Raw genomic sequence first — 21,268 nt, 5'->3', positions numbered from 1 at the left:
ATCAACATTAGATGAAACACAATATTTAAAACTACACACACAAGCACACATTTTAATTACACAAATTATTTATGAGTGTATTCTACAAGATACAGTTGAATATTTTACATATCAATAATTTTTCATTTTAAATTCTGCATCACCAGATTTCATTTTCATTTGTGACAATTTCTCTAAACTTTATCCTAAGTTAGTATACTATTCTTAACCTAGTAGTACAAACATAAAACTTTCCTTAATGTCGAAGTGATTATTATGCATATCACCACCAGTTCATGTCACATATACAAAAATATATTCCAGCCAATTTTCAACATTTTATTCACTGTTCTAGAAATATTTGACTAAACTTTGTTAATTTGCCGCACTCTGATCTAAATAACACTGTGATGAGTTACATCCGGGACATTTACGCGCTGAGCGCGACAAAACCATACGAAACGAGCTGAGACTTTTTACACAGATGCCATTTTCCTTGATTCGCGATGCAAGGCATACGATGAGGGAAAACACATGGATTAAGTGTTTTATTGCATTTATGTATGCATTTTATAACATCTTATTGTTTTATAACAATGTGTATGTGCTGTGCAAGGCTAAACCGCTCTCAGGGGGGCATTTCCGTTGACGCGCGATGCAGATCAGACCAGGATGGGTTTGCTTTTTAACAGGGAAACGGCGAAAGTAGGTGTTTTATCTAATTTACAATATGTATTTTATAATATATTGATTTATAGCGATATTTAAATGCTTTGCGCGCTTAAACGAGCCGAAACTTTTCTCAAAGGCGACGATCTTCTTTGACTCAATACGGAGCTGACGACGAGGAGGTTTGCTTGTAACGTTAACAGGAAAAACACCGAAAGTAAGTGTTTTTAACCTAATTTACAACATGTATTTCATGGCATTATATTGTTTTGTAACAATATTTATGTGATGTGCGCCCCTAAACCTTTCTCACAGACTAGGCCTGCATCTTCTTTGAGTCGTGACGCAGTGCTGACACGGAGTTTGCTTTTAACAGTAAAAACAAATAGTAAGTGTTTTAACTCATTACAATACGTGTTTTATATTGTTTTATGACAATATTTGTGATGTGCAAATATTAAAAGTATGTATTTATCCTCAACCTATCTTTTACTCTCGTTTACCAGCACACCTAACGTTAGCGTATAACTGAAAAACAGAAGAACAACTCCACAGACTGCAGACCGACAATGCACGCGAAATTGTCACTTTATTTCCTTTTTTGGAGGACACATTTTCTTAGAATGGGTAACTAATTCTTTCAGATTAAATATTTATGCAAAATGTACTAATCAGTAACTTTTGATTGATGTTTGGTGGTTATGCTTTCATGTTTAAATGTATTGATTTAGCTATTTGTGTTTGCTATGAGCATTTCTATGATGCACCGAGTGGCTAAGGCTAACCAGGCTTGGTGTTTAAAGACTGTACAGACTAGAACCTGGTGATGGTAAGATTTAACAGATAACATGAGAAAATCATGGGCACAACCATAAAAAATAATCATAGCTTTGTTGCTATTTAGTATAACTAGATTTTATGTGTTTCTTAACAATCATTTTTAATTTGTCCAGTCAAATTACTTTACAAGAGTAATTTTTATTTTTTACTTAAAATTAGTTTTCAAACCAATTGTTTTCATGATTTGACAGGTAAATGTTTTCTTGCTGTTTAATTTTAGACTCCACTGATTGGGAAATCTCTGCCCATCACCTGTCCAAGATCACAGCCACAAGAAGGGAACACAGATTCTTCCGGTGGCTGACTATTAGTGAGATTTCTTAAGGTGGGTGTCTTAATTTATTTTTAAAGGGTTAGTTCACCCAAAATGGAAATTCTGTCATTAATTACTCACCCTCATGTCGTTCCAAACATGTAAGAATTTCTTTCATCTTCACAACACAAATAAAGATATTTTTAATGAAATCTGAGAGCGTCCTGCCCCTCCATTGACAGTCTATACAACTACCACTTTCAAGCCCCAGAAAGCTATAAAGGTACATCATTATGCTGCGTTCACACCAGACGCGAATAGCTCGTCAAATTCGCGCCTACCGCGTCTAGTTATACGCTTGATGATTGATGTTAGATGATTTAACTTTTTCCACCATAATCTTGCTGTATTTATAAAACACAAATTGTATTAATTGTAATCGGTCTGGTGTTGTGTTGTCTAGAGAACCAGCACTCCAGGATTTTTCGAGAAAGTTGGATCTGCACAGCCGTTCCTGCTCTATGAAACTCTACTGTTTGCAACTGGACACAACTGATCCACTCGTATCCTGCAACTGATCCACTCGTATCCTGCAACTGATCCACTTGTATCCTGCAACTGTTCTTCATCTGCTGAATGTTGTTGACTCGAGCACTGCTGTACTGTTGCAGAGTCGAAGGTACTGAATCAACTTCACTGACACAGGACTTACATTCACTGACATGTTCAGGATTTGAAGTATTACAGACCATTTGATAAGAAGCTTTCATATAATTCTGATGACAGAAATGCCTATATTGTGCATTCATTGTTTATTTTAAAGGTTAACCTATGATGTAAAGGGGCTTGTTCGTTAATAAAATAAATAGTTTGTTAAAACCACTGTTTGCATTTTGCCTTTATTTTTGACTTTACAATGAATTCTGCTATAATCCCGGACTAAGGTTACAATTTAACTTTCTGGATTGTTTTGAAATAAAGTTTTGAAAGAGTAATATAGAGTGATGTGTTTATTTCAAAGTGAATTTATTCTTTTCAGATGAAATGATTTGTCAGTTTATTTTACAGTTCTTTAACCCTCTGGGGACCAAGGTGTTTTTGGGGCCCTTGGGATGTTTTGACATGCACTGACATTTGTGCTTTTTCAGTTATTTATAAACATGTTAATGGCAAAGGTGTAAATTCACTCTAATAGCACAAACGGGGCTACCATGATATGTTAGCAACATGTATGTACATGTTTGTATTTTTAAGAGAATAATGTTTATGCGTGGTTATTGAAAAAAATAAAAATGAAAGTTGCTGAAATAAGACCACAAAACACATATTGATTATTTCTTCACAAGACTTTTGAATATTGTATCACATAGTCTAGAATATATTTGCTCCAAAACTATGTGAGAATCATCCTGACTACTCATTCAGATAAGTCAATAAAGTCTTTTACATTTTTAATGACGTGTTTTGTTTGAGAAAGCCTTATGCAAGGAGGCGTGATCTCTCATTAATATGTGTGGCATTCCACACCTGAGAAAGACAAAGACCCTCCCCTAATGGCCCTATTAGGTGCTATCAGGCCATATCATTAGAGGCTAATAAGCCTTGCACAAAGAATGAGAGCTGACTAGCTAGACTTGCTATAGCTAGCAATACCAGCTGACTTTTTTCCTTATCAGTGCAAAAGAGACTCAAAATAACTCCGTCGATTTTTGTCATACAGGCAAGTGTTATACATCATTCGATCCTGTTAAGTTTCTATTTTTTTGTGTATACTCACAATAAAAACAAAGTGTTGTGCTTTTCGACAAATAAAGAAAAATAAACACGATGCACGTTCTGAGTCCGTTCTGAGTTCAAAGTCCATTCTGAAACGCGTCCGAAAATTTACTATAACTCTGCAAATACTCAGTCAAACAGGTATACAGGCACACAGGCATGAAGCCTGAATTTTCTTCTTTTAAATGAAGTAATTTATATAAAAAACAAATTTTCTCATTTTATGTAATCTGTACGAAAAGAGAGAGATTTCAGTCGTTCTCGTCTCTGCTCATTAAAGTTAATTTGACCACGCCCACGGAGCGCGCGCTCTATTCAAACACAAATGCTCTGAGGCGATCCACGCCCACACATCAGCTGGATACCATAGATAAAACACACCATATTTACGACGCCGCGAGGAATAATACTTTCTTAATAATAATCCTGGAAAAAATTACCTCAGAAGTGCAGGTAGTTTCGATTTGAGGAGCAACGGATCCAGCTGAGGAATAGGTAAATTCTTTATTCTCAAGTGCTTTGTTCTAATCGCGATATGAAATAGTGTCTGTAAAGAAAAAGACTGTTTGAATATGAATCGCATTTTTGTGTGTGAGTGAATGAACAGCTTTTACCTATATTGCTATACTGAGATGAGTAAAAATCGACTGAAATATGTTGAAATAAAATATGTATAAGCAATGTATTAAACTGCAAATTAACATTTGTATGCCCTAAAATATCATAAAAACGATATGTTACATATGAAAGACAAGATTTCGTTTTTACTGTAAAATACTGCCACATCAAATAAGCTTGTTTGCTAATTTCTGCTCATATATATATATATATATATATATATATATATATATATGTTTTGTCAAAATAAAGTCATAAACTAAGATGTTATTATAGTGTTTGTTCTATTGTAGGCTATATTCAAACTAATTAATCCGCAACTGTGAAATATGTATGATAAAATGTATACTTTAGTTTATACAAAGAAAGATTACATTTGAGTTTGAATACACCTTCTGGTGCTACTTGGACACGTCATCAGTGAAGAACCCGGGGTCATAGGGTGTTTCGGGTCTTTAATCTTTATACACCCTCACCCGGGCGATCCAGACGGGGGTGATCAGTCCCCGGCTTGTGTCCAAGTGGCATGTTTCTCCACGTATCCCCCCTACGGATCCACAGCCACCGAGAAGCCCTCTCTGCGGCCTCTAAGATGTTTGTGGTGGCTTTTGTCAATTGCAGTCCTTTCACTCCGAGGAGTTTGAAGGTTCGCAGCAGTGAAATATAGTTAAAATTTTAATTGTTGTTGTAATTGTAACCTTTTTAATAAAATAGCAAAAATATATGTACATATAAATAAATCTTAGGTAAATCTTAAAATGTCAATATAAGCCTTCTCTTTAAATTATTTGTATTGTGTTTTATTAGTGACACATTTGGGATATATTCCCAAACTTTCTGTAAATACAGTATGAGAATTAATTGCACAATTACTAGAAATGTTTACATTGGATATTATACAATTTGCAAGCACAATTTGAAAAATAAATAAATAATTGGAACTGTGAACCAATTTTGTATTATATAGGCCGGCCTATATATATATATATATATATTAGGGCTGTCAGTTAAACGCGTTATTAACGGCGTTAACGCAAACCCATTTTAACGGCGTTAATTTTTTTATCGCGTGATTAACGGTCTTTTTGGTCTAGCAAACTTTGTAGTTTTTTTTTCACATGCTTTTGCAACAGGACGGCATGCGGGCCGCTGCGCTATGAAACCCATTCATTTCAATGGCTTGCGGCGCGCGAGGACGTTTTGAAAGCGCAAGCGGATCTAGCTAGACCGGAAACAAAACAACAGGCACGCCGCACACACTTGTTTGGGCTTGCGAGCCGGATGCGCGAGCGCAAATCTCTCTGCTCGCGCGCGGAATATAATGTGCCGAGCACGAATCTCTCTGCTCGAGTCGCGCGCGCTCTCAGATACACGCTGCTCTTATAAGAATTTTCTCTGGGCTCGCTCAGAGAATATGCCTGCACTTAAAAAGTGTTCAGTGCAATCGCGAATCTCTCCTCTTCCCCAGCTAACAATTTTAGGTTATAAGAATGTTTTCATAACGTTCCCATTAAGTTATAAACGTTATTTCTGAATGTTATAGGAACGTTCAAAACGTCCAGTTTTGAGTGGATGACGAGCGTGAGATGCCGAAATGGATGCCAATAAGATTCTGAATGGAAAGTTTACTTTTAAAAAGTTGCCAAATGGTTCCATTGACAAGACCAAAGTGATCTGTGTGTTTTGTCGTTGTGAACTGAGCTATCATCATCGCAGCACGTCCAGTCTGAATACCACTTGATGATGGCCAGCACACACACACACACACAGCTGATGCGAATTCTCCGCCCCCTCGTCAATATCAGGACCTCGTCAGTATTTATTTCACCCTTTTATTGATGGACAGTGTTATATTGTGTGAGAGATTATTTGCTCCAAGTGATAATGTTTTAGTGTGAAATTGAACAGTATATGCCAATATTGTTTTCAATAAAAAACATTTGCACAAAGCAAGCCGATCCACTTTTCCATGTTGATAAGAGCATTAAAATGAGAAAAAAATAATGGGACAAAAAGAAATCAAGAGACATTTAGAATAGATAAAAATGTGCGATTAAATGCGATTAATCGCGAGTTAACTATGACATTAATGCGATTAATCGCGATTAAATATTTTAATTGTTTGACAGCACTAATATATATATATATATATGTATTGTCATTGCATTCTTGTGGCTCAGTGACACCTGAATGAAAGGGTCATTAGTATGCTGCCTCATTATGCGCTCATTATGCGGGCCCATTGTCTTCTCAGGTGTGAATCACAGCAGCTCACGCCCCTGCGCATATTGCCTTTACAAACAAAAAGTGTCATAAAACATTCAAACCAATCTATTGTGTTATGTGAATGATTGGGCAGGATGATTTTCAGATCATTTTGAAGCAAAAACTCTAGGCGACAACATTTGTGTTTTGTGGTCTTATTTCAGAAACTTTAAGTTTTAGTTTTTTCAATAACCACGCATAAACAATATTCTCTCAAAAATACAAACATGTACATGAATGTTGCTCACAAATTATGGTAGCCCTGTTTGTGCTAAATAGAGTGCAATTTCACCTTTGCCAGTAATTTGTTTATAAGCAACTGAAAAAAGCACAAATGTCAGTGCATGTCCAAACATCTCAAGGACCCCAAAAACACTGTAGACCCCAGAGGGTTAGTGAGGAGAACTCCAACCTTTATATAGACATGGTTTTATTTCAGTTCAAAGTTAGAGTTGGAAACATCTTGAAAAGAAAATTGTCTTTCTCCTTAAATGTCTTAGTTTGATCATACATATTTCAAAGTTGAGGATTCATTATTTTGATATAGCTTGCATTGGAACAAACACTATAACATCTTAGTTGATTAGTTTATTGACAAAACATATTTAACATATGAGCAGAAACTCCTAACAAAAGCTTATTTGATGTCTATTTTAGAGTAAAAACTTTATCCAAAACTAGTCAACGAAATGTTGTCTTTTATTTAGTCTGTAACAGTGCGTATCTGTGCGTTCATTCATTCATTCATTCACACACACACAGACACACACACACAAACATGATTCACATTTAAACAGTATGCTATTTTTCCGTTTACAGACACTAACGTTATTCTATATCGCGATTAGAACAAAGCACTTGCATAAAACACTTACACTTCTCAGCTGAATCTGTTGCTCATCCTCGAAGTGAAAATAAACCAGCACTTGTAAAACTGGTAAATGTCCCAGGATTGTTCCTCATATAGCCACGCAAGACAACAGTAGATTAATCTGACTAAAAAATATATATGTTTTCAGAGTTTATGGGCGTTAACGCGTCTCAATGGCTGCGTTCGGAATCGCATATACTTCCCTACTATATAGTAGGCGAAAAGAGTAGGCGAGCGAAAAAGTACGTTCGAATCCTCAGTATTCATAAAAGAGTAGGCGAGAATTACCTGGTTGACGAACTAATTATCGCGAGATTTGGACGATAGTGCGTTCGAATATGCCTACTTTCCTACTATATAGTAGGCGAAAACAGTACGTGAAAGAAGCAGTACGTTCGAAACATCAGTATTCCTAAAAGAGTAGGCGAGAAGTTCCCGGATGATCTCCTGCTTTCGCCCAGACATTTGAGTGCTTTTCAGCTTGTACTCATCTATCCCAGGAGGCCACGCGAGAGGATACGATATAAAAAAGAACAAGAAGAAGTAGATATTTCATACTCAAACATGACGGAAAGGGTGGACGAGAGTGTTTTCAAATGTGAGTATTACAAATACAAACCAAATCGCATGTGTTGAACTAACTTTCTGTACAGTAAATTGTTGAACTGTTGAAGGTGCAAAGACGCTATATAATATGGTAAATTTGTGATTTTGCCATAAATCACATTTTATTGGATAGAGGAGCTCCATAAGGACACATACGTCTTTAAACTGTATTTGCATACATTTTAAACCGTATACATCTGAAATACCATTACTAAATATTTATTCAAAATCTGGCAAGATTACTACGTGTAACCAGGGGCGGACTGGCCATCTGTGTGATCTGGAGAATCACAGAACGACCGGCACTCCAGGACGGCCGGCGGGCCGGCCCACCACCCGCCACACACGCAGTCACAGACATCCCAAGTCTCCCGGAAGTTCCGCGAGTCTCCCGCATATTGATAGATGCTCCCTGATGCCCGCAAATTAGTTAAAATCTCCCGGAATCTAGAGCGAGCAAGAGTGCGCATGCGTAGCGCGTGCATGGCAGAGAGAGGGAGCGAGCTAGCGACCTTGCGTGTGCCTCACGAAGCGCATGTAAGGACCCAACCAATCAATTGTCAGTGCGGGAGGGCTTTTATCTCTACTACTCCCGAACCGAATTAATCAGAAATTACTTTGCAAGTTACTTGCTAGGGATGATGTTAGGAAGTGATATTCAGCTTGCTACATTTTTAATGATTACAGTAGTTAAAACAGCTAAACTTCAACATTTTAGCTGTAAAATGCCTGTATGCAGGAGCTAATATCAAGAAATATGTTGTGCTTTTACTTTTAAAAATGTTGGTAACGTTACAGTTAATGCTTACAAACTTTGAAGATTTTGAATACAGAATTACATTTGTAATGGTGTATTTTCATTTAGATGTGGTATTATTATTTGTGCAGTAGATTAATTACTGCATAAATTAATTAAGATTATTAAGTAATAAATTCATTTTAAGACAGCATGGAATTGTATAATATGCTGTTAGCTATAATTTGGATGGTATAGTATCATGAGCCACAATTAAAATCTTGTGACACTCATTTGTGCAGGCGTTATTGTTGTTGTTGTTGTCGAGTTTCCGCGCGCCGATTGCTTTGGGCCGGGCCTAGTCAAAGTCCAGGGCCGTTTTTTAGTCCCAGTCCGTCCCTGCGTGTAACTGATATTAAATAGACATCTGAGTGACGTGTGTGTACTATTGTTTAGGAGAATTCACTGTTGTTAACACTGTTTTTATTAGTTTAATGCATTTTACATAAAGTAACTAAACATAAGTAATCTATTTCATTGATCCATTAGTACTGTTGAAATTTTTTTGAACATTTATGATGGATAAAAAGCTATTTATTAGCAACAACCTCAACATGTAGTATTGAGCTCATAAATCACAGAGGTAACGTGAGTCTTGTCTGGATGTTACAGGGACGGATGAGCACACGCGGCTGCTTATCCGGTGGAGAGTGGCTCATGAAGCGCTCTTCACCAGAAAGCGTAATGCTGCCATCAAAGGCTTTGAGTGAGTATACAGAAATATTTAAAAATCAATTGAATACTTTATTTGCAGTACATTTCAATTATTGTATTTTCAAACAGAGATATAACTTTTTCATTCTTGATTTCTCTCTTGCTGCAGATCTTTTGTGGAGGAGCAGAGCCTGCAAGGCAGGGTGACGGCGGGGTTTGTTAAAAAAAAATGGGAAAACCTGAAACAAAAATACAAAGTAAGATCATTTTGTTAGTAGTATTAACATAAACCATGTGTCAAAAAAGGTGTTTTATGACTTTGATTTATGGTTCTGAGGTTCCCCTGTCTCTGATTTATGATGGGTCACTGACAGGCTCCGGTATGTCTAGGCTGCGCGACGCCATGTGACATCCTCCTGCGTTGACATCCTGGCCAGAGGTGTAAAAGAAAGGTGTCTGGTCCCTTGGCCTTCCGGGTTTATTGGCCGTCTACCTGCGCGAGATAGGTGTCGTGTCTCGTGTCAAGCATCACCGCTGTTTATTCTCGTTCTCAAACTATTTTCCAAGCCATATTGTGTTGTTGGAATCGTGAGTGCAAGAAGATGGAATCCAGTCTTAACAGTAAGTATTTTTTATTATTTAGTAACATTGTTAAGGATGATTATTTATTTATATGAGTGTCGCTGTTCTATTGCGTTACTTAAGGTTTTATCTGCCCGCTTCAGATGGTGATAGTTTGAGTCTCTTCGATCTTGTTGAGGAGATTAATTTCCTAAATCAAGCCGGCGGTACGTATAATTATGTTTAAATGTTGCATACGTTGTGTGTGTGTGTGTGTGTGTGTGTGTGTGACGGATGATGTTTTGTTTTGTTTTCGCCAGGAGGCGTGGCTAGACCTAGCACAGCTGCTGCTACGCACAATGCTGTTGCCTCTTCACGAGCGATCACGGAAGCACTTGTGCCAGGTATTGTTAAATGTTGTTACACCCGTGTTTAAACAGTGTTGTGGCTGTGTGAAAATATCTTATCTTCTCTGTTTTTTTTTTTGTTTTTACCAGGGCCGAAACGCGTGACTATCAAGGCCTTAGTACATGCACCACAGCGAAGCTGCGAGTCTGCTAACGTTGAAGTTATTCCCCTGGGTATGTGCATTGTGATTCGGCTTTATCAAACAATGTTATGCTGCTATGGTTTGTTGATTTTATTTTAAAACTTTAACACATGTATTTCCAGATGGTTTATCAAACGTTGTGAGCAATGTCGGTGTGTCTGAATGTGCGAATGACCTGGATAAGGCAAGCTTGAAGGGCATAGTGGCGAAACCGAAAAATAAGTTGAAACGTAAAGCTGCAGTGGTATCCCATGCGGACGCAAAAGCTTCTGCTGATGGGTCATCGAGAGACGTACCCAGGGGCGGACTGGCCATCTGTGTGATCTGGAGTATCACAGAACGGCCGGTACTCTAGGACGGTCGGCGGGCCGGCCCACCACCCGCCACACACGCAGTCATAACCTGTTTTTTCCCCCCACTAATCTGTTTCACACTCCAGTACTGTAGGTGGCAGCAATGCACCTTTAAGTTGGATGCCAGCGCGGAGCATTATCAGCTCGGCCCAAAAATACTGCGATCGCGGCCGAAGCAGCTGTGCGGACTGATCTCGATCACGCGAACATTATTACACAGAGTTGCGCGATCCACTGAGAAGCATTTCAATTCAGCGCAGAATTCTCTATCTCTATTATAAACCCACAGATGGCTGTGATTTAAGCTAGTTAAAAGCCAGATTAAACAGCGCTGATATTCTCAACATCTTGACGCAAAAAAACAGGTGAAACATTGTTCCAAGAACAAACCAGTTAGAAGACATTTCACTCCACAATTTATGAATTAACTGTAACTTAGTAAAACAAACTTTTTTGGCAGAAATGTGCCTGTATTCATATTAAAAATGCTGTTATATTAATAGTCATGTTGGCCTATAAATGTAGGCTATTAAATGTAATGCAGTAGGCTAATGTTTTTGTTTAGAAGTTATGGCAGTTTATTTATTTATTTTGCATTAAATATTTATACTAAATGTTTATGCTACAATAGGTTTTTAGAGAATAATATATATATATATATATATATATTACAAATTTTTCACCAATTGTTGAACCAGAATATCAAGATATTTTATTATTTTGCATATGATGGTGAAAAATAAAAAAGGTAAAGGTAAAGGTAAGGTAAAAAAAACACCACCATGTTATATGTATAATAAATATTTTTGAGTATAGCCCTTCTAGATTATTTTATCCCTTGAGGTAGCCCTCACACACAAAAAGGTTGGAGACCCCTGGTATATAGTAACTAAATGTTTTATAATTACAAGTTTGTGTAATTAGGGTTTCTGTAGCCAGTGACATTTCATTATTTGTATTTTATTTTCAATGCAGATGCAATGGCATTGTACATTTTTTTGTTTTTATTTGAAGACTGAGGCTTCATTAATAAACAAAACCCCAATTGTCATCATTGTTTTTGAGATATTACTTGCTGTGAATACCTTGTCTGATATAGGTTACAGTATTGTGGCATAGTATCAGGACATCCTAGTGGCTAGGGGCGAATGGCTGGATGATGGGCCTATTTGGGAGAAAGTCCAGGGCTGTTTTTTAGCCCCAGTCCGTCCCTGGACGTACCACAGACATCTGTCCCAAAAAAGCCAAGACGATCAGCTGATAAAAGTAAGTAATGAACAAAAGCTGATGGATTGTTTTCTGTTCACACTAAATCAGAAAGATAAATATTGTTTATTTGAATGTGATGGTCAGAGGTCGAATGTGTTTGTGGATGTATAATGTGCCAATACGCTAGTTTAGAACTGTTGTTATCATACATTAGCATTAATTGTTGGAAAAACAAACAAACATAAAACACAAAACCTGCATATCTCTTAGAGTAGGTGATTATTTATAATTTTAGGTGACACCATTGGAGAACTGTGTGTAAAAAAAAAAAGTGTAGACATGTTGATTTTAGGCTGCTGCGCCATTCCATATTAGCATGGTCTTGTTTGATTGTTTGTTTATATATACATATATATATATATATATATATAGAGAGAGAGAGAGAGAGAGAGAGAGAGAGAGAGAGAGAGAGAGAGAGAGAGAATTTGACACTACGTATTGTTTTTTAATGTTACATTAGTACCAGACTGATTTTTATTTTATTTTTAGTCTTAGAAAATATAGTTAATATTAATATTACTGTTATCATTATAATATTAACACACATTTGTACTAACTTTTTTTGTTTGCACCCTTTTCTACTTCTTAACAGAGGTGGTCGTAGTTCCCGATATAAATGATGTTCAGAGCTGGAGTGAGGGTCTGATACAATCGTGGGATGGCTGTGTATTTACAAACGACCCTAAAGAAACACCGCAGTCTGTTCCAACCAGCGAATGGGTCGTGGTCGTGGAGGAATCCGACCCTGAACAGCTGCCTTCAAATCAGGAGGCTTACAAACAGGAATCACAACCCGTTATAGACAATCAGCACATAGCCGGACTGATACAGGACTCTGTCAAGACCGCATTGAATGCCTTCGAAGTACGTTTTGACAAACGCCTTAATGCCATTGAGAGACGTTTAGATGCTTATGAGTCAACACAACAACAAAAGGGAATTTGGCTTAAACAATGCATAGCAGCGCAACGGTTGCATAGTGGTACTGTTCAAAAAGTAGCCAGAGAACAAGGCCTGACTACAGAATTGTTAAAGCAACTGGTGCTCATGCTTAAAAAGAAACTTGGGTGAGTTGAGAACATTTTATATATATATTTTGCATACTATGGTTTTTTTTTTTTTTTTTTTTTTTTTTCTTCAACATTTGTCACAGTTTTTCATTCTATCTTTTTTTACTGTATGGACACAGGGTTTATTATCCATAGTTTTTTAAGGTGTTGCTACATGTGATTTAAATAAATAAAATAAAAAAGATCTGATTTAAAAATGCCTAAACGTTGTCGGGAGCCAGATGGTTTTGATCAGGGTCCGGTAGCTAGGTTTAGACGAAACGATGGTAGCGTGGTGCCCCTCGAACAGTGCAGTAACACAGAAACATTGCTCTATTTAATACAGACTGTGGAGGATATGAATAGGTCTGAGTCTTCAACTGATACGTTGGTAGAATTATTAAACATCGTGAGATCAATGTCCGATGAGGATCCTGACCCAAATAATGATTTTGAACATGTTGTAAATACCCAACCAGCAGGAGAGGTGTTAGAACCTTGTCCAGAACCAAATTCTGCATTTGATCATCTTGTTTCTTTTCACCAGTCAGACGAGGGCCCAGGTACACAGACACATCGCACACTCAACCCTGAAGCGCCCAATATGGGTCTCACAGATAGAGATATAGAATCACTTGTAACAGTAGGTGGTGATGTTAGTGTGTACACGGTACTGCCACGAGCACGGTTCAATGGTCTGGAAGTCCACAGGCTTATAAATTTGCGAGAGATATCTTCGACAGATTTAGCAGCCTACACAGTGTTTTTACATGACACACTTTCTGAAATTGTGGAGTTTTCCAAACTGTTAGGCGGAGACGGGTGTTTAATCAGCATCACGTTGAGTGGATCGAGTTTGACATCAGATGTTAGTACACTTTTGACGGGTAGCAATGGTTATAGTGTAGATCTATTTATAAACGACCTTGAAAAAATAATGCAGAGCAACTCTGACGTACAGTTTGATGATAGATTGAATTTAAGACTGTCGATAGCGAGAAGTAAACACGGCGGTGTTTATCGAAAGATCCGTGATCTTGCCCACAATGAAGTGATTACCAAAAACAGACTTAATCTGTTCTGTCCCACGAACATTTCAAACAATCTTTGTTTTGCAATCTGTCTGGCACATTTCCTAAATCCACAGAAACCACACGTAGAGCTTGAGTCTGTAGCATCTTCAATACAGAAGTCAGCTGGCTATGGTGATCAATACAAGATAGCGTTTAATGACATCAGACGGTTTGAACAGATGCTGAGCGTTAAAATAGTTGTCTTCTATCGGTCTGATACGGGTGTTTTGGAGAAGTATACAAACACAGACGATCCGCATCCTAAAACAGTATTTTTGTACCTGCATGACAATCATTATTTTATGATTAAAAATCTACGTGCATTTATTGGCACCCCATACGTGTGTGAGTTCTGCCACCGAGGATTCACCTGTAGGAGAGATCACAGATGTCGGTACATCTGCGATGTCTGTAATGACCCGGAATGTCATAAACACCCCAAAAAGCCAAAACATTGCGGCGACTGCCTGCGCTACTGTAAGTCTGACTATTGTTTCGAGATGCATAAAAAACCACCTCGGGGTATGCAATACGCGCAGTGCGACATGACTAAATATTGCGGTAAATGTAATAGACGTTACCATGTCAGCAGTACTAAACCCAAACCCCATAAATGCCCTGCAGATCGTTGTGTGCACTGTGGTGAGAGTTTGGTCACCGATGGTATGCATCAGTGTTTTATCCAACCAGTTAAGCCGGAGATGCCGAACGATCGTTACATTTTCTACGATTTTGAGACCCGTTATGAAAATGGTAAACACGTTGCCAATTTTGTATGTGCTATCACGTTTAATGGCGAGGAATTCGTGGCTGAAGGGACCGATTGTGTGGATCGTCTCGTTAAAAAATTCAGACAACCACGTTACCTTAATTACACATGGCTTGCGCACAATGCAGCAGGATTTGACAATTTCATAATTGTGGAATTCTTTACTAAGATGGGGATTGCTCCTAAAATCACAATGCAAGGTTGCAGGCTAATCTTAATGTATGACACAGCTTTCAAGCAACGTTTTATTGATACATATTCCTTCATACCCATGCGTCTGGCCAAGACACCCGTTGCATTTAATCTGACTAATGCAGAGAAGGGGTATTTTCCGCACCACTTTAACCGCGTTGAAAATGACAACTACATAGGCCCGTACCCTGTCAAGAAATTTTACGGGTATGCAACAATGTCGAACCAAGACAGGGCTGTGTTTGATGATTGGTACAATACCATATCTGACAAAGTGTTCGATTTTAAAAAAGAACTCGCGCTTTATGGTAAAAACGATGTCGTTTTGCTGAGGGAGGCATACATGAAGTACCACGACGAATTCATTTTGTGTACAGGCCTTGATCCATTTAATTACACCACTTTGGCAGCAACATGTATGGCCACATATAAAACACACTACATCCCAAAAGACACAATAGCTCTGACACGTAACAATGCGTACACCAAGCAGAACAAAACATATTCGAACATTTCAATTGAATGGCTCGAATTCATCCGAAAATCACGGGGCATAGAAATTCAACATGCTTTAAACACCGGTGAGGCGTCATTTGGGAAATACTATGTGGATGGTTTCTACGACGATGGCTACGTGAAAAAAGCATTCGAATTTCTCGGGTGTTTCTTTCATGGTTGTGAACGATGTTATAACCCCAACGACCTAAACCCTTTATCAAAAGTGCCTTATGGCGTTTTGAGAAGACAATGCGACGACAAGATTGAAATTTTGGAGCGTGCGTACGGTCTTCAGGTCGAGGTGATTTGGGAATGTACATGGATGCGCGCTAAACAGAGTGATGTTGCAGTTATGGATTTCATGTCCACTTACAAACACACTGAAAGATTGAAACCCCATGAAGCTCTATTCGGCGGCCGAACTAACGCATTAAAACTGTATCACAAAGTTGCGGAGGGCGAGCGGATTAGGTATGTTGACTTTACATCACTATATCCCTACTGTCAGGCTCGAAAATGTTACCCAATTGGGCATCCGGAAATAATACACAAGGATTTTCAAAACCTTGAAGATTATTACGGACTCGTCAAGGCAACAGTCCTTCCGCCACGGAAGTTGCTTCACCCCGTACTGCCTTATAGGACCGGGGGTAAGTTAATGTTCCCGCTTTGCAGCACGTGTGCTGAACAGCAGAACCAGACACACCCGTGTGTGCATACTAATGAGGAAAGAGCAATTCATGGGTGCTGGGTTAGCATTGAACTGTTAAAAGCCGTTGAGAAGGGTTATGTAGTGACAAAAATCGATGAGGTCTGGCATTTTCCCCAACGCTCTGAAACATTGTTTTGTGATTATGTTAAAACATTTTTACAGTTCAAACAGGAAAGTTCAGGTTTTCCAAAAGACGTTGTGACCGACGCCGACAAAGAATCGTATGTTAGAGATTACTTTGAGAAAGAAGGGATTAAGCTGAATCTGGACAAGATTGAGTTTAATGCTGCACGTAGATCCATCATGAAGCTACTGCTTAACTCTTTGTGGGGGAGGTTCAGTATGCGCGAGGAGTTACCGACAACCGAAATACTAACAGACCCCGAACAGTTTGCCCGATACATTTTTGGCACTGAGTATGACCTCAAGCATTTCTCATTTGTGTCAGACACTGTTGCAATCGTTCAGTGGGCTTACACAAATGGGAAAGGGACCCAGACTCGTGACATTAACGTCTTTCTCGGGGCTTTTACAACGGCCCACGCGCAGTTAGAACTTTATGATCTTATGGACAGGTTGGGTGATAGACTGCTTTATTGCGACACAGATAGTGTTGTGTTCACGTCTAAAGAGGGTGAATATGAGCCCCCACTGGGGCCATATCTTGGTGACCTTACTGATGAAGTTGGGGATGGAGACCATATTGTGGAATTTTTGGCAAGTGGTCCGAAAAGTTACGGGTACAGAACTGCTAAGGGTAAGGTCTGTATGAAGGCCAAAGGCATCACACTGAATGCTGTAAACTCCGAGACCATTAGGTTAGACACATTAATTGGGCTTGTCGATCAATATGTGAGGGGGCGGGGTGACAGAAATCACATTCTCGCGTACACCGACAGTATAGTGAGGAACAAAAAACAGTTCACATTGCACAACAAGTCAGTTGTGAAAAAATTTAAAGTCGTATACAACAAGCGTGTACTGCTACCCGACCTAACTACGCTACCATATGGCTACTGACAACGTTTTTGGGCACCGGGGTGTGGTAGACCCGGATGGTTTTGATTTTAGATTACAACATTCTTTTTCATGTGTGTTAATCGGTCCTTCTAGCTCGGGAAAAACATTTTTTGTAAAAAAGTTGTTGGAAAATGCTAAGTGTAATTTCAAAAAAAAAAAAAAAAAAACATTGTGTACATTTATGACTGCTGGCAACCTATGTATGATGAATTGTTGAAACTGTATGATATTAAATTTATTGAAGGTATACCGCAGACTCTGAATGATGATCGCTTGTTTCCCACCAACAAGACCAATTTTTTGATATTGGATGATGTTATGAAAGATGCTAGCAGCAATTCAGAAGTTGAACGTTTGTTTACCAACTATGTGCACCATAGAAGCTTGAGTGCAATATATATCGTACAAAACTTATTTTTTCAAGGTAAATCCAGTAGGACTATCAGTTTGAACACTAATTATTTGGTATTGTTTAAAAACCCTAGAGACAATACCCAAATTAATGTCTTAGCGCGGCAGATGTACCCCAGGAACACAAAATACTTTATGGAGTGTTATGAAAATGCTACCAGCACCCCTTTCGGGTATCTATTGATTGACTTTAAAGCGAAAACACCAGAACAGTACCGTCTCAGAACAGATATTCTGTCACAACATCCAGTTGTGTACATTCAGAAAAGAAAACATTGACAGAGAGATTTGAAAATGTCTGCAAGACTTTTAAGAAACCTACCTCTTTTAAAATTGTTATTAAAAGCCACGCCTAAACAAAGACGCGTTATTTTAGAGGCGGCTGCAGACGAACTCATTGTGACATTGTGTGAAGTAGCTCTTAACGTAGTCCACGGTAATATTCCGCTAACACCACAGCAATATCAGAAACTGAAGAGAAGAAGAAGTGAGATCAAAATTGTTGCAGATAAAAAGGTTGGAGTTAGACGTAAAAGAAATAGAAAAAGTAATAGTAATGTTGAAAAAGAAGACCCACCCGCACCAGGCCATGTGCGTGCCCATGATGATTTAGGTGATTTTGCAGATGAGATTTTAAAGAATATTCCACAGAGGAGTGTGAAAAATGTTCGTTACATTTTAGATAAAATGTCTAAAACTAAAGATATTACTTCATGGACTGAGTCGGGAGAGTTTGTGTTTAAAGGCAGAACAATCCCTGGTTCACACATGCTTGACTTAGTTAAAAGCGTCACGGCTCCACAAAAGATTGTTGACGAGCGGAGACCTGGCGGGTGGCGTGAATTTCTGGAGGCTTTTGCTAGTTTAAATTTGCCATACTCTGTGGTACCAACCACAATGTCAGACATGCAATTAACTCTTTCAAAACCAAATCGACCACGTCTATAACAGGATCATCTAAGAGGAGTAAGAAACAGAAAGACCCGAGTCGGTGGTTAAGTTTTTAAACTAACAGTTTGTATGTATTGTGTTCTCAATTTCTCTCTTTTTTTTTGAGAACTTATGATGTGATGTATGTGTAATAAAAGTGGGGATAAAAGAAACAAAATTCCGTTCTTTAGTTGTTTTTATTAAAATATTAAGCATGAGACATGAACATTTCACCCATTTGTACACACTGAACACATTTGAAAACATTTTCACTACATGGTGCTTGTTTTAGTTTTCTCACAAATGCTGACACCTTTTTGTCATTTTTAATAAAATCGTTGGTATACAATTTCATCACATAATCATAATAAAATCCCTTTGCCATGTGGTAGAGAAAGAACACACAATGTTGTCCACATGTATCTGATGAAAAATCTTGGACTTGCACAGTTGAATGTAGTACTTGACTAGAGTTGAGCTTTAAAAAGTTTTTGATAATCGGCGGAAAACCATGATAATCTGGTTTATTACCGAAGCTGTCGAAAAAACATCCTACACCATCCTCATTTATGTAGATAGCCAACCAGTGTTCCCCTGGGAGTCCTGAAGGATGTGTATTGATCAAAACCATTGCTGGTAGTTTTCTTAAAGGGGTTTTTGGTAGGTAGTCACATGGTAGAACTCCGAGAAAATAAGTATCGCATGAAACCTTATCCATGACAGCCGTAAGCTGTACAGTGTTCATTTGAATGTATTAGTAGTAATCAACCAGGACCTGTCGGCGATTTGACACTTCAATCAAACTATCAAACAATGCATAAACAATTAAGTTAATCGTACGTGGTAGCGGCTGTCTAAAACGGACTTCTAGTCTAATATTGCCACTTTTGATAAGCGATACGTGCTGGCTACACTCCTCATCTGGTGTAAAATTGAACGCATAGAGTGTATAGGCGTGCAGAAAATCCTCTCTATCGATACATAGAGGCTGGTTTTTAAGATGCCTTCCAGAAGCCAGCGCTAGCTGGTAAAACTCCCGCACTGCAGAACCATTTTCATATTCAGGTTGCAGGGGCTTCGCTGGGTACTGTTGCCCATCCAGATAAATGGCCAGAAATTCTAAATCATAGTTTTTAAACGCAAATGGGTTTTTATTATAGGCACCCACAAATGCATCATTATCAACCATAGCTAGAACCAGAGATTTTGGCAGAGTTCCTAAGAATAAGTTTTCTTGATTGCAGACACGTGAGCCTGCAGGTATTGAGAAGTTTTTCAGACACACTCTGTCGATGGGGTATTTGGCTGTGGTTGAGAGTAGGGCTTGTGCATGCCCCAGTCTCACAGCTGGCGACACAGACACTTTTTTCACAAATAGCGACGCAGACAGGATGTTTAGTTTATAGGCTGTAGCGTTGCTCCTCATCAGGCAGAATTCATCTTTACCTCTAGTCATTCTAATTTTAAGATCTAATCCATTAAGTAATAGTTTTTCCTGAAAGAAGATATCGCTGTGAACAGGTGCGAGTAGTTCGACCACATTACTAGCGTTGGTGAAGGCTGCTCTCTTTGTCAGCCCGCGATTTCCCCCAGCCGGGTCAGCCACATCCATATGGCCCGCAGTGTCCAGGTAAAAGAGCCCTGCTGAGAAAAGCGTTTCAAAGGCGTCTTTACCATAATTGGTAAGACATTCTATCATACAGCGGTATGGGTATGTGCTAGAACTCTGTGATATAAGCCGATCTCCAAGCGACACATCCACTTGTGAAAAAATCGTAGATCCAGGATGGTTCACAAGACCTACGGGATCTCCGTCTGCAATATCCGTCCCATCAGCATTAGTGATTTTGAGGCGCAAAAAAACTAATGTGTTGTTTAGATCTATGTAATCCTCTCCATTCCCCGCAATAAAAAATTCCAGCGGAGATGTGTCGGATATCGCTGATAGTGGTGGAACTTCTATATAAGTGTTTTTTTCAATTGCTGTTTGAGTTAGTGGTACAGTAAACAGATCCAGTTCAGTCTTTAAACACTCTTCTGACATGTTGTGTAGTAACGCCATGATTTAAAATATTGTTTTAACAGAGCTCCTTGATCTTTTTGAAGCAGTACGCTTAGCTGTCTCCTTGCGCTTGCGTTTTACAACTGATGTTTTCTTGGGAGGTTGTTTTGTTTTCTTCTGCTTCTGGCCACTCCTCCGCACCCCTGGCGGCCTAGATGCTCTTTTGCGAGCCATTACCATTAGTCCGGATCCGTCTTGAGCATCATAGTTGTTGTTAAAAGATCTTGATAACGTATTACTAACAACGTCACTTAGTATGTTTTTTGCAGCTGATTTAAGATGCGGATTGGCTATGCTAAATCCTCGTTTTAGTAGGGGTATAGCCATTCTAAAGAGCCCCCGAAAAATCCCCCCCAAACCAGCCCCATACATGACTCCACCTCCTGCATACCCGGGGAGCCCGCTGCCTGCCTGATTCTGGTAATAGGCAACGTAACGCATAGGGTCAACATTGTGATTGTTGAAATATGCCATTTTAAACAAAGTATTTTA

At 38.7% G+C, this 21,268-nt stretch overlaps 2 long non-coding RNA genes across 2 annotated transcripts; both read left to right on the top strand.

Moving 5' to 3' along the window:
• The first annotated feature begins 1,339 nt into the window (after positions 1-1,339).
• Positions 1,340-2,623, top strand: LOC130082702 (uncharacterized). Its single transcript, XR_008806791.1, has 3 exons — positions 1,340-1,477; positions 1,709-1,813; positions 2,205-2,623. It is a non-coding gene; the product is annotated as an uncharacterized LOC130082702 (long non-coding RNA).
• A 4,849-nt stretch (positions 2,624-7,472) lies between these two features.
• Positions 7,473-9,585, top strand: LOC130082701 (uncharacterized). The gene is made up of 3 exons (XR_008806790.1): positions 7,473-7,869; positions 9,286-9,379; positions 9,497-9,585. It is a non-coding gene; the product is annotated as an uncharacterized LOC130082701 (long non-coding RNA).
• The last annotated feature ends 11,683 nt before the right edge of the window (positions 9,586-21,268 follow it).

The sequence above is a fragment of the Rhinichthys klamathensis genome, unplaced genomic scaffold (genome assembly GCF_029890125.1).
Source record: "Rhinichthys klamathensis goyatoka isolate OS25496 unplaced genomic scaffold, OSU_Roscu_1.1 h1tg000049l_1, whole genome shotgun sequence".
Lineage (NCBI taxonomy): Eukaryota > Metazoa > Chordata > Actinopteri > Cypriniformes > Leuciscidae > Rhinichthys > Rhinichthys klamathensis.
Note: the sequence above shows the minus strand (reverse complement) of the source record. Positions and strands in the feature narration are given on the sequence as shown.